The 13287-nt window shown below is 42.3% G+C and overlaps 1 long non-coding RNA gene across 1 annotated transcript in view; it reads left to right on the forward strand.

Moving 5' to 3' along the window:
- The first annotated feature begins 4496 nt into the window (after positions 1-4496).
- The window catches only part of LOC137358531 (uncharacterized), a 28573-nt gene continuing 19782 nt past the window's right edge, over positions 4497-13287 (forward strand). Inside the window, exon 1 of the long non-coding RNA XR_010971220.1 lies at positions 4497-4577. This is a non-coding gene — a long non-coding RNA (uncharacterized lncRNA). The remainder of the gene's footprint in view (positions 4578-13287) is intronic.

The following is a 13287-nucleotide window of genomic DNA, read 5'->3' on the forward strand; positions in this document are numbered from 1 at the left end:
ACCACTAAGCATTTTTTATTTAACCCTTGACTAGCTGCTCTCCTGTATTCTATTTTCTATTTGAATCATACAAACTCACAATTAAAACTTAGAATAATGAAGTGTGTTTCACAGTAGCTGGTGTTTTCATCAAGGGTGGAATGCAATTGGGTCATCCAGCTTGATGGTTTAATCTAGCCTACTTTTCTGATCTTGCTTATGGAGCTGTTTTTTGATCAGGCCTACAGATGGAAACACATGATCTGGTGGGTTTATGGGATTGATTTTTTTTTTTAAAGCCAATAATGCTAAGATATCAGCTGGAATGTACCAGATTAACATGCACGGTCTGGTTCTAGAAGAACTGCTCTCCATTTGGAACATGCCTTGGCTATCCAAAATACTGCAGGGTCCAATTTGAAGAGATTGAAGTTGAGTTGGGGAGAGCAATTTGGGGTATATTCACAGTAAACATTACATTAGAGCAAAGCACTTTCCACTTTGCACCTATGCTAAAGTTTGATATTCTTAAACAGGTTCAGTCGTGATCTAGCCCATAGTTTTGTATACCATGTACAATCTGCAATATGCAGCCTATTTTTAGGTCCTAAGGAAAGGCTATGCATAGCTTTGTCCATTGCCTTGCCTTTGGACCTTCCTCCTGGAGGGGAGGGAGTCATTTTATCATCTGGGTTTCTCTTGGCACCCTGCCACCCCATGCCACTTGCAAAAGGCACTGACTGCTTTCTGGGTATGATTTCAGGCACCAGTTGCCTTCTAAAATCTTGTCCTACTGGCCAATCTTGCAGGTCCAGACACTGGAAGAATATTTGGTATGGAGTATCACCACCAAGTTCACCATTCAGGCACTGTCATCAGGGGTCATTAGAAAGGAACTCTGTTTTCTCCTCTCTAGCCTAGGGATGCTGAGGCTAATTGTATTGCCCCATTGCTCTGCTGACTGACATGTTAATTGCAAAGTGTAGATCAAACCTGGGACCTTCACCTATTTTTTTTTCTGCTTTTTCCAGTTGAACCCATCAAGGCATTCCCAGGTTACCTTTCCATTACATCCTACATTATCCATGTTTTGACCAGCTGTCTCCTTTTGTGTGTGTGTGTATAGTGTGTGAATGCCTATGTTTTGGTCTTTAATATGTACTTGGATAACCTTGGAATTATTGTATGCAGTGTCTTTTAAGAAGTCTTCAGAACCCTGTAGGTTCTAAATGGCTTTTTTGAATCTGACTTACCATTGTAATTGAAGTGACTTTTCATTTAAATCCTAAAACTTCAGTTTGGATAAATCTCTCTCCGAAACTATTTGTGGTGTCCTCCCTGCAAAAGGAGTGGGAGTGCTTGCTGATTTGGCATCCATTGGTTTTCAAACTTTCCTTGCTCCCAAAAATTAACACAATGCAACACCATTTGTGCCGTATGGTGATGAGATTTTAATTTCTGTTTATCTACAGGAGTGTCCCAAGTTTTAGTCTGTCATTTTGGTGCACACATTGCTATTAATTTTTAAATCCATGTCCCTGTTTGTGTATTATAAATATAAACTGATCTTGCTGTTCTGATTTAGGATTTATCCACCAATGAGTGCAATAGCACTAGAAACAGCCCTTTGCAAACCCATCCACAAAAACGCCAAATAGCAAAGAGGACTGATTTTTCCTGGACTGCAGACACTGATCTAGAGGTGTTTAATACAATAAAATCAATGTCTCTCTTGTATTTCTGGATTATTGTAAACTGGCAGCTACTTATTTCCCCAAGTTGATAAAAATCTGTAATAGAATTCGGAAGCAATGATGAAGGTTCCAAGACTGCAATACTTTGCAGCTTTCAAAATGTCACATCCACAGCCTTCTTTACTTAAAGTATTATAATGAATTAGATCCCAAAAAAAAAGCCATTTAGAACCCACAAGGTTCTGAAGGCTTCTCAAAGACACTGCATACAAGAATTCAATGATGAGGTATACATTAACGATCACAACAAAGGCATTCACACCCTGCCCAGCAATCTTGTACTTAGAAATCCCATTTTGTGAAACCCAGGAGCAAATAACCTGGCGGCGCAGTGGTTAGCACCGCAGCCTCACAGCTCCAGGGACCTGGGTTCGATTCCGGGTACTGCCTGTGTGGAGTTTGCAAGTTCTCCCTGTGTCTGTGTGGGTTTTCTCCGGGTGCTCCGGTTTCCTCCCACAAGCCAAAAGACTTGCAGGTTGATAGGTAAATTGGCCATTATAAAATTGTCACTAGTCTAGGTAGGTGGTAGGGAAATATAGGGACAGGTGGGGATGTTTGGTAGTAATATGGGATTAGTGTAGGATTAGTATAAATGGGTGGTTGATGTTCGGCACAGACTCGGTGGGCCGAAGGGCCTGTTTCAGTGCTGTATCTCTAATCTAATAACCAACCAGACAGTCCTCCAATCTGATCAGTGTTTTTATTTCATACCAAAGGAGATAGCAAGTCACATATGGTTAATGGAGGATGTAATGGAAAGTGAACTTGGGAATGTTTTGATGGTTCAACTGGCAAAAGCAGAGATAATAGGCTAAGGTGGTCTTGTGTTTGCCTTCTGAAGTTCAAGGCACTGGATTGACTGACAGGCATGTAACTGGAGCACCTATTTTGAAAGATTGAGGATTGTTTGTTGAGCTTGAGCTCCAGAAATGTAATCGGGTAATGCACTATCTGAACTGCAGAGTCCTTTAAACACTTCTGAAAATCTGTTGGCTTCCTTTTGCAACTCTTGGCTCACTCATCTATTGCTTTGCTACCATTCTGCTCCCTTCTTGCACACTTCTAGTACTTGGGCCTACATGGACCCTTTGAGAACTCTGTCTCAGACCTCTGGAAAAACACTACTGTATTGTTCAATGCAAAATAGTACTTCCATTATGTTCTACATAACATTCAAGCATCTGTTTATATTTATACCTACTTACTAATCAGATCATCTTTTTAAAGGTATTACCTATATGCCCATTACTTTTACTGGTGTGGGAGGAAAGGAATTGGAATCCAATTATAATAACCTGCTTACACTTGTACAATGCCTCAGTTTAAAAATAAAGGGTTACTTTGATCCCCAAGTTTTGGAATCATTCTTGTCCGTCTTTCATCTTTCTCCAATACATCAAGGTCTTTTTGAAGGCACTGCTCAAAAGCAGGTTAACTAATGGTGTGTGTTGAGGCTAAGAACTTTTGTCTTATCAAATGCTGTTGCTGGGCCTTGTTAATGGTAACTTCATACTGACTAGATCATTTATAAATAGTCACACCAAAAACTGTTGAACCATTGCCTTCATTTCCTGTTCCTGTGTGTGTAATCTCATATTACTTGGACATATTGTATTTATAGTATTTGTGATTATTTTTTAACTTGGGTCGAAATAGATGTTTCAGTGGTATGTTTCAAATGGATTAAGCCCATTTGTCTGTCTTCAGTACTATGATTTCAAAATCTGCCATAAGTTGGGCATATCTGTGGTTCTGATTAACAATGTAATTATTTAAAATATATAAAGTTGAAACAAGAAAGTTCACCTTTATGTAACAAAAACAGAATTATGGATACCTGGACGCGAATTATCAATTTCAGTACCGTTTCTCTAATAACTGTGACCGCCCCCTACCCCCCAATAAAAACCCACAATGCTTTGTGTTAAATGCTCTACACTGCAGGGTTTAAAATTAGCCTATACTGTAAGGTGGATCATCGATTACTGGGAAATAATGTATGCAACAGTTAAATGAAAATTATTTTCAGCTCCAGAATCCATAACGTACCCAATTTAAGGGTCAGTGCCTTCTGAGAACGAGGAATGATAATTGCAACAATGAACCAGAGTATTTGGGGCGTGTTGAATACTAATAATACTGAAACCTTTTCTCAACGTCCTATCTGCTGATGCTGTCAAATGCTCTCTGGTCGCATCGAGAACCATTTTGTTACAATGAGCTCCTCACCAGTTTTCTAATAGTGTTCTATGTTGGGCACTTTGGAAGAAGTTCGTAGTAAGGGGCTGGCACTGAAATTACTCATGCTGCATTATTTCACTTGCATTTAATTCTTTCTGCCTTTCGATTATTCTATTTTTGTTTGGCTGGGTTGTGTTTATTTTTTTAGCTCATCTTTTTATTTCGTTAATTGCTTCTAAATTGCATATGCACTAATCGAAGATTTAATTTTGCATTTTAGCTGCCGCAAAATTGAACAAATTAAATAAATTGCGGTTTAATTGTACTTTTAAAATCTATTAGCACATTTTCTATACTGGCACTCGCCAATTCAAAGCATTGCCTTTGTGACTATTAAGCCATGAACTAATCAGATCACGCAAGGTTGGTACAGCAGCTTGACAAGGGACTTTGGAGTTCGCACGAGCCAGTCATTTGGTGGGTTAACGCGGCGAAAAGACCCAATCACAAAGTCCGTCTGCGTTGCCTCGCGCGACCAACAGCCAATCAGCGATTGGGAGGTTCAGTAGCGCGATGGTGCTGACCTTTGTTTTGGTGCTGCTGAGCTCGAGAGGCGGATTTAGCAAACGAAGGGTGAAGGAGACTTGGCTGTCTTTTATTGATGTAGGTACTTAACAAGAGTTAAGGTAGGCTAATAAATTGACTGACCAACCGGGACTCAAGACTCACAAAAGTAAAGCACCTTCCGTCCCCTAAAGATTTGCTTGACTATAATTACATAGAAACCAGACACGCAACGGTACCTCACTCAGTTGGCGCGCCCCATGAGTGAGCCTAGGTGGTGAGTGTTGGCAGGCTCTTTGGCTGCAGAGGGCATGAGAGCTGAGCCCAGTCCACATACATGCTTCCTGTAGGCGTTACTGGCTAATGTTCAAGAGTGAAGTACCAGACCTAGTGATAAAAATAAAAACAGAAAATACTCGAAATACTCAGCAGGTCTAGTCGTATCTGTAGAGAGAGAGAAACAGTTAATGTTTCGTGTCGATGGCCTAAGGTCATTTGCAACACTTAACTGTTCCCCAGCTTTTTTTTTTATGTGGTTGACATCCTTCCATCTATGAAAGATGATGGACACACAGCAAACAATCCATTTAGGTGGGGCGTCTTCTCTTGGTGCACCTTTGCTGATGGCTGTGAAGGCCAATCCTGGAGAAGCAGGTGCTGCACGTGAAGCTGCCAAGTGACGCTGTGAGTTGTTGTTTTTGACGTTGGTGCCCGTTGCCAAGCTGCTGTAGCAACTGGTCATCAGGGTAGTGCACACCAGTTTACAGGATGTGTCGCCATTTTCCTCCCAGGTGCACTAGTCAACATTTAGTACCTTCATTGTCACACTTGCAAGCATCCCTGAAGTGGAGCTTTGGATGCCCCACTGGTCGTCTGGCCCCGGCTAACTCACCATACTTGGGTATGCAACTGTCTTCCATCCTGCAGGCGTGTCCAATCTGCCGAAGCTACCTCTGTGTTTGATTAGTCCTACACACTTGGGAGCTCTGCCTTTGAGAGGACTGCCACATTTGCGATTTTGTCCTGCCAGGATATACCCATAATGCACCGCAGACAGCTCAGATGGAAATTATTGAGATTTTTTTCCTGTTAGCTATAAATCGCCCATGTTTCACAGCCATACAGCAAGGTGCTGAGAACACAGGCCTTATAAACCATCAACTTGGTCCTGAGGGTCAGCTTGGTGTTATCCCATGAGCGTTTTGCAAGTCAGCCAAAGGTGGTAGCTGCTTTCCCTGTATGTGTATCGAGCTCTGCATCAAGGGACAGATTGTCTGTCATCGTGCACCCAAGATAGCAGAATTTGCTAACCACTTCCAGTGGGGTGTTATTTAATGTGATCAGGGATGGAGATGCAACACCTTGTCCCATGACCACGGTTTTCTTGACACTTACGGTCTGGGAGAACCAATTACAGGCATGGGAGACAGTCCATGAGTCCTTGTAGCTGAGCGACTAGTGCAGCATCATCAGCGTAGAGGAGTTCTCTGATCAGGACGTGGTGTTTTTGTCTTCCCTTTCGGCCTTGATAGATTGTAGAGCTTGCCATCTGAGCTACTGTGCAAATAGACTTCTTCATATCTGCAGGGAAAGGGAAAGGGAAGGGCAGGAGCATGGAGAAGAAGATTCCAAACAGAGTGGGGGGCTAGGACACAATCCTGTTTCACTCCATTCTTCACTCCGAAACTGTTGGAAGTGGAGCCATCAAACTGTACTGTGCAGTGCATGTTGTCATGGAAGGAGCGGATGAGACTGAGGAGCTTCGGTGAACAGCCAATTTTTCCCAAAATCTTGTAGAGCCCTGCTCTGCCAATGGTGTCGAATGCCTTAGTGAGAGCTACAAAAGAAAGATAAAGGGGTATACTCGGTTCCCTACACTTCTCTTGTAGCTGGTGTATGGAGAAGATCATATCCACAGTAGATCTGCTGGCATGGAAACCACACTGTGCTTCTAGGTAAACTCGGTCTGCAAATAAATGGAGTCTTTTAAGTATGACCCTAGCAAAGGCCTTCCCCATGACGCTAAGGAGCGAGATGCCCCTGTAGTTATTGCAGTCTCCTCTGTCACCTTGTTTTTGTAATGATTTTGGCATCACACATCTCCTGTGGAACAGAGCCTACTTTCCAGCAGAGAAGGAAAAGGTCATAAAGGTGTGGCAATATAAAGCAGTTTGGCTGGGATTCCGTCCTTCCGTCTTTTTTTAACTTATATAGCATCTCTAATGTAATGAAATGTCCCAAGGCTCTTCACAGGGGAGATATAAAGCAAAATTAGACACCAAGCCACATAAGGTGTGTCAAGAAAACCCTGTATGCCAAATGAGAAATATTAATTTCTTCGGTTGGAAACTTACATTAGACTTTTAATGGAAAAATCCTACAAGTTAACTTTTTAAAAAATTAACAACCACGATGGCCACTGCAATTTACATCTGAAATGCCAGGAGATTGAACTGGAGACAAAAGTCTAACAAGAAGCCCAACCAGGAAAATGGCATGCTCTAAGTGATTGAATTACCTAGAATGGCTTCATTAGCACGACAGTCAAGTCAATACTGCCTCCTTTTTTAAAATAGTAGGGTTACATTAGCTACCCTCCAATCCATTGGAACTGTTCCAGAGTCTATAGAATTTTGAAAAATGACCAGAAATGCATCTACTATTTCAAGGGCCACTTCCTTAAGTATTCTGGGATGTAGATTATCAGACCCTGGGGATTTATCGGCCTTCAATCCCATCAATTTCCCTAACACCATTTCCCTACTAATGCTGATTTCATACAGTTCCTCCTTCTCACTAGACCCTATGTTCCCCAACATTTCTGGGAGGTAATTTGTGTCCTCCTTTGTGAAGACCGAACCAAAGTATGTATTTAATTGGTCTGCCATTTCTTTGTTCCCCATTATAAATTACTCTGTTTCTGACTGTAAGGGACCCACATTTGTCTTCACTAATCTTTTTCTCTTCACATATCTATAGAAGCTTTTACAGTCAGTTTTTATGTTCTCTGCAAGCTTATACTCTATTTTCCCCTTCTTAATCAATCCCTTTGTCCTCCTTTGCTGAATTCTAACTTAAAAGGGGAAAGCGAGGAAGAGAGGTTTAGGAAGGAAATTCTGGAACTTAGGGACTAGGCAGCTGAAGGCATGGCCACCAATGGTGGAGTCATTAAAATTGCAGCAGCTCACGAGGCTAGAATTGGAGGAGTGCAGATATTTCAAACATATGAAAGGCCATTCGGCTCCGCCGTTCATGGCTGATCTGTTTGTGTCTCAAATTCCACGCTCCCTTTTACCCCCGATAACCTTTGATTCCCTTGCCGAACAAGAATCTATCTACCTCAGCCTTAAAAATATTCAGTGATCCTGCCTCCACCACCTTCTGAGGCAGAGAGTTCCAAAATCTCACAACCCTCAGAGAAAAACATTCTCCTTCTCTCTGTCCTAAAAGGGCAACCCCTAATTTTAAAACAGTGCCCCCTAGGTCTGGACTCACCCACAAGAGGAAACATCCTTTCCACTAAAATAAAAGCAAAATACTGCGGATGCTGGAAATCTGAAATAAAAACAAGAAATGCTGGAACCACTCAGCAGGTCTGGCAGCATTTGTGAAAAGAGAAGCAGAGTTAACGTTTCGGGTCAGTGACCCTTCTTCGGAACATCCTTTCCACATCCACCTTGTCAAGACCATTCAGGATCTTATAAACTTCAATCAAGTCTCCCCTCACTCTTCTAAACTCCAGTGAAAGCAAGCCCAGTCTGTCCAACTTTTCCTCATAAGACAACCCACTCTTTCCAGGTATCAATTTAGTAAACCTCCCCTGAACCGCCTCCAACGCATTTACATCCTTCCTTAAATGAGGAGACCAAAACTGCACACAGTATTCGAGATGTGGTCTCAGTAATGCCCTGTATAACTGAAGCATAACATCCTTACTTTTATTTTCAATTCCTCTTGTAATAAAGGATAGCATTCCATTAGCCTGCATACTAACTTTTTGTGACTCATGCACTAGAACACCTAGGTCCCTCTGCACCTCTGATTTCTGCAGTCATTCTCCGTTTAAGTACATACGAACATACAAATTAGGAGCAGGAGTAGGCCACTCGGCCCGTTGAGCCTACTCCGCCATTCAATAAGTTCGTGGCTGAACTGATCACTCCACATTTCCACCTACCCCCAATAACCATCCACCCCCTTGCTTATCAAGAATCTATCTACCTCTGCCTTAAAAATATTCAAAGACTCTGCTTCCACTGCCTTTTGAGGAAGAGAATTCCAAAGACTCACGACCCTCAGAGAAAAGGTTTCTCCTCATCTCTGTCTTAAATGGGCGACCCCTTATTTTTAAAGAGGGACCCCTTGTTCTAGATTCTCCCACAAGGGGAAACATCCTTTCCAGATCCACCCTGTCAAGACCCCTCAGGATCTTATATGTTTCAATCAAGTCGCCTCTTACTCTGCTAAATTCCAGCGGATACGTGCCTAGCCTGTCCGGTCCTTCCTCATAAGACAGCCTGCCCATTCCAGGTATTAGTCTAGTAATTGCCTCCAACGCATTTACATCCTTCCTTAAATAATGAGACCAGTATTGTAGACAGTACTCCAGATGTTGTCTCACCAATGCCCTGTATAGCTGAAGCATAACTTCCCTACTTTTGTATTCAATTCCCCTCGCGATAAACGATAACATTCTATTAGCTTTCCTAATTACGTGCTGTACCTGCATACTAAACTTTTGCGATTCATGCACTAGGGCACCCAGATCTCTCTGCATCTCAGAGTTCTGCAGTATCTCACCATTTAGATAATATGCTTCTTTTTTATTCTTCCTGCCAAAGTGGACAATTTCACACTTTCCCACATTATATTCCATTTGCCAGGTCTTTGCCCACTCACTTAACCTTTGTAGCCTCCTTATGTCCTCCTCATAAGTTACTTTCCTACCTATCTTTGTGTCATCTGCAAATTTAGCTACCATGCCATCGTTCCCCTCATCTAAGTCATTGATATAAATTGTAAAAAGTTGAGGCCCCAGCACAGACCCCTGCGGGACTCCACTCGTCACATGCTGCCAATCATTTATGCCTACTCTGTGTTTTCTGCCAGCCAACCAATCTTCTATCCATGCCAATATGTTACCCCCTACACCATGAACTCCTACTTTGCGCAATAACAGAGGGTTGTGGGGCTGGAGGAGATTACAGGGGGGGTGGTGAAGCCATGGAGGGATTTGAAAACAAGGATGAGAATTTTAAAATCGAGGTGTTACTTGACCAGGAGCCAGTATAGGTCAGCGAGCACAGTGGTAATGGGTGAATGGGGCTTGGCGCAAGTAAGGACACGGGCAACAGAGTTTTGGATGACCTCAAGTTTACAGGGGGTAGAGTGTGGGAGGTCGGCCAGGGGTATGCTGGAATAGTCGAGTCTAGAGATAACAAATGCATGGATGAGGGTTTCAGCAGCAGGAGAACTGAGGCAGGGCAGAGTTGCCAAGGAGAGGGATGGAGTTTGTAGCAGGGAGCGAAGACATTGGCTTCGGCCTTCCCAATATTTAAGGTAAAGGTGAGGTTTTTTGTGAATAGATAAGTTTAGAAGGAGTCTTTATAAGGCACGGCCTCTTGCATAGTTTCCTATAAGATGAGGAAAAATTTCCTTACTTTCAACTTCTATATTCCCAATCTTTTAGGTATTGCTACGAAAGTGCTTCAATTTTTTGTGACATTTTTTTGAGGACTTGGGTTTTCAAACTGAAAAGGATTCCATAGATGCTGGACTTTGTGTTTTTTTTAAAAAGAGGTCATCGGAAGGTCTTTTGGACTTGGTTTTTAAACAACCCTTAATGGAAGTCACCTGTCTTCAGATAATTACTCAGCGGGGGCTTTTTGACCTGGGGAGGATATTTACAGAGAAGTGACAGGTCAAGATTTGTAGGGGTCAGGAGGCTTTACTCTTGAGATATTGTTTTTGCTTTCGCTTTGGACAGTGAGTTGAGGCGTGGATAGTGTTTTAAAAGGAGTTTAAAAATCAACCTGCCAAGGACAAAACCCCAGCTCAGCCTTTTACATCTCTTTGAGAAGCTCTTAGAAGCAAGTGTAATAAATAGAGAAATTGATGCTGCATTCCTCCTGAAAGACCTGCCTGAAATCCCTGTTGCTGCATTTCTCCTGGAAAGCCTGCCAAACTGATATTCAATGTCGCCTGAAAAGACCTGTTCTAGAAAGAGCCCAGTGACAGCTATCTACGCGTATTTGGGACATCAGAATAAAGGGACAACTGACATCTTTCCACATCTCTTTCTTTTCTTCAAGAATTAGCAAGTATTTGGCCAAAGTTTTTTTTGTCTTTTTTTGTAACAGAGCTCTAAAGAGAAAATCTCTTTATTTTTCGGTTGACCGGTGCGTGTGTATGAGAGGGGCTCAGGTAAAAAGGGAACTTCCATATTTCAATCTGTGTGTTAATGCTTTGCTTCTTTACTGGTTAAGACTTGTTTTATAATAAACTGATAATTTTGTTGTTTATTAAAGAAACCTGTTTGGTGTATTTTATTCTGGGATAAAAATAGAGTCTATGATTGACCGTATCGGTAAATGGGTAAACATTGAAATATATGTTGTGACCTGTGGAGAAGTGGAACTAGAACAAACCATGCACTCCTCCCGCATCAGTCGCAACACTATAAATATTCTGTATTTTCCTTTTCCTTTTGATCTTAGTTTTAACTTTGTTTAAAAATGTACAAGACATACAGCTTGCAACAATCATTGCCCCAAAGTGTTCAGTGATGCTGAACAAGCAATTTTAGGTGCTGCTCCCCTCTCGTGATCAGACTGTATACCAACATTTCTCTTTTTAAAAAAATATATTTTCTTGAATGTGAACACATTGGGAAAAAAACTAAAGTAACAATTACGACAATGGTTTTCCTGATCTGTTTTTACTCAGGCTTCTTCTCGAACATGATCAACTTAAAAGAAGTTTTAAAAAACTGAACTTTAGACTGCTGACAATTCTGTGGAGACTCCTGTCCCCCTGGGCTGACTAATTTTATTAGTTTTCAGTTCATGCACTGTGAAACTGAAAATATTCAGTAGTAAAGCTGTAACATTGACCCATTGAGGAAGGCATAAATACTAAGAACACAATTTTTAATAAAAATAATAAAAATAAACACAACTTTCTCCCCAGTCGCTCTCTCTCTCTCTCTCTCATTCTCCCTTTGGCCAAATTTTAATTTTACTTTCCCCTCTATGGAATCTATATTTTATAACTTTGTTTTAAATATTTTACTTTTTGATTCTTCTTTCCCCTGGCTATCACCATCCAGGTTTTGGAAAAACTGGGCTTTCATTGCCTAAAAACAGCTTTGAATAAGATTTTACACATCATACAGCAGCAATTTCCATTTGTACAATGTTTCTCATGTAGGAGAACATCTCAGAGCATTTAATGAGATGAAAGAGGACACCAAGAAAAACAAAGGGGAATTATGAGGAGTTCAAAAAACTCTTTTATCGATCTCCACGTTGAATATACTTAACAACAGCCCTCTGGGGTAGGAGATTCCAAAGATTTCCAAACCTCCGAGTGAAGAAATTTCTCCTCATCTCAGTCCTAAATGGCCAATCTCTTATCCTGAGACAATGCCCCCTAGTTCTAAATTCTCCAGCCAGGGGAAACAGCAGCTGGAATTTTACACCCCCCCCCCCCCCAAAGAGTGGGATGGTGGGGGGGGGGGGTGCATAAAATGGAGTGGGAGGCTCGGGGTGGGGAGGGGGACCCTTCCCAACCCACTTCCGCCTCCGCCGCCATTTTACATGGGGCGGCTACAGCAAAAAACGGTCCATCTGCCCCAGGCCAATCAAGGCCCTTAAGTGGCCAGTTAACAGCCCCTTAAGGGCCTCTGGCCGCCACCATAGGGATTTTACCGGTGGCAAGCAAGTAGCCCAGGCCCGAGAAAAGCTTCCTATTAAAAGGAGGCGGCTTTCTGATGGCCTGGGGGGTGCCTTCCTGATCAGGCACTGTGTGCCCGACGGAGGGCCACGCCCGATACCCCAACCACTCCCAACACCCCAGCCCGTCCCCACAATCGAGCCCCAGCGAGGCCCCAAAACTTACCTTTTTCCTGGGCCATCCTTCCTCTTCTTCTTGAAGCTGGGTTGCAGTCCCAGGCGTCTCCTGGTGGCGCTGCTGGGACTAAGACTAAGACTCTAGAATACTGTAGAAGACTTTTGGATTCCCTTTTATGTTAGTTGCCAGTCTCTTCTCATACTCCCTCTTTGTTTCTCTTATTTGCTTTTTCAATTCCCCTCGGAACCTTCTATATTCGGCCTGGTTCTCAATTGTATTAACCATTTGACACCTGTCATATGCACATGTTTTCTGCTTCATCTTAATCTTCTATCTCTTTCATCATTCATGGAGCTCTGGATTTGTTTGCCCTACCTTTCCCCTTTGTGGGAATATACCTTGACTGTGCCCGAGCTATCTCTTCTTTAAGGGCAGCCCATTGTTCAGTTACCGTTTTGCCTGCCAACCTTTGATTCCAATTATCTGGGTCAGATTGTTTGTTACCCCGTTGAAGTTGGCTTTTCCTCAGTTAATTATTCTTACTCTGCATTGTTCCTTGTCCTTTTCCATAGCCAACCTAAACCTTATGATACAATGATCACTGTCCACTAAATGTTCCCCTCCTGACACTTGATCCACTTGGCCCACCTCATTCCCAAGAACCAGTTCTAGCAGTGCCTCCTTTCTCGTTGGACTGGAAGCATACTGCTGTAGAAAATTTTCCTGAACTCACTTCAGG

The sequence above is a fragment of the Heterodontus francisci genome, chromosome X (assembly GCF_036365525.1).
Source record: "Heterodontus francisci isolate sHetFra1 chromosome X, sHetFra1.hap1, whole genome shotgun sequence".
Lineage (NCBI taxonomy): Eukaryota > Metazoa > Chordata > Chondrichthyes > Heterodontiformes > Heterodontidae > Heterodontus > Heterodontus francisci.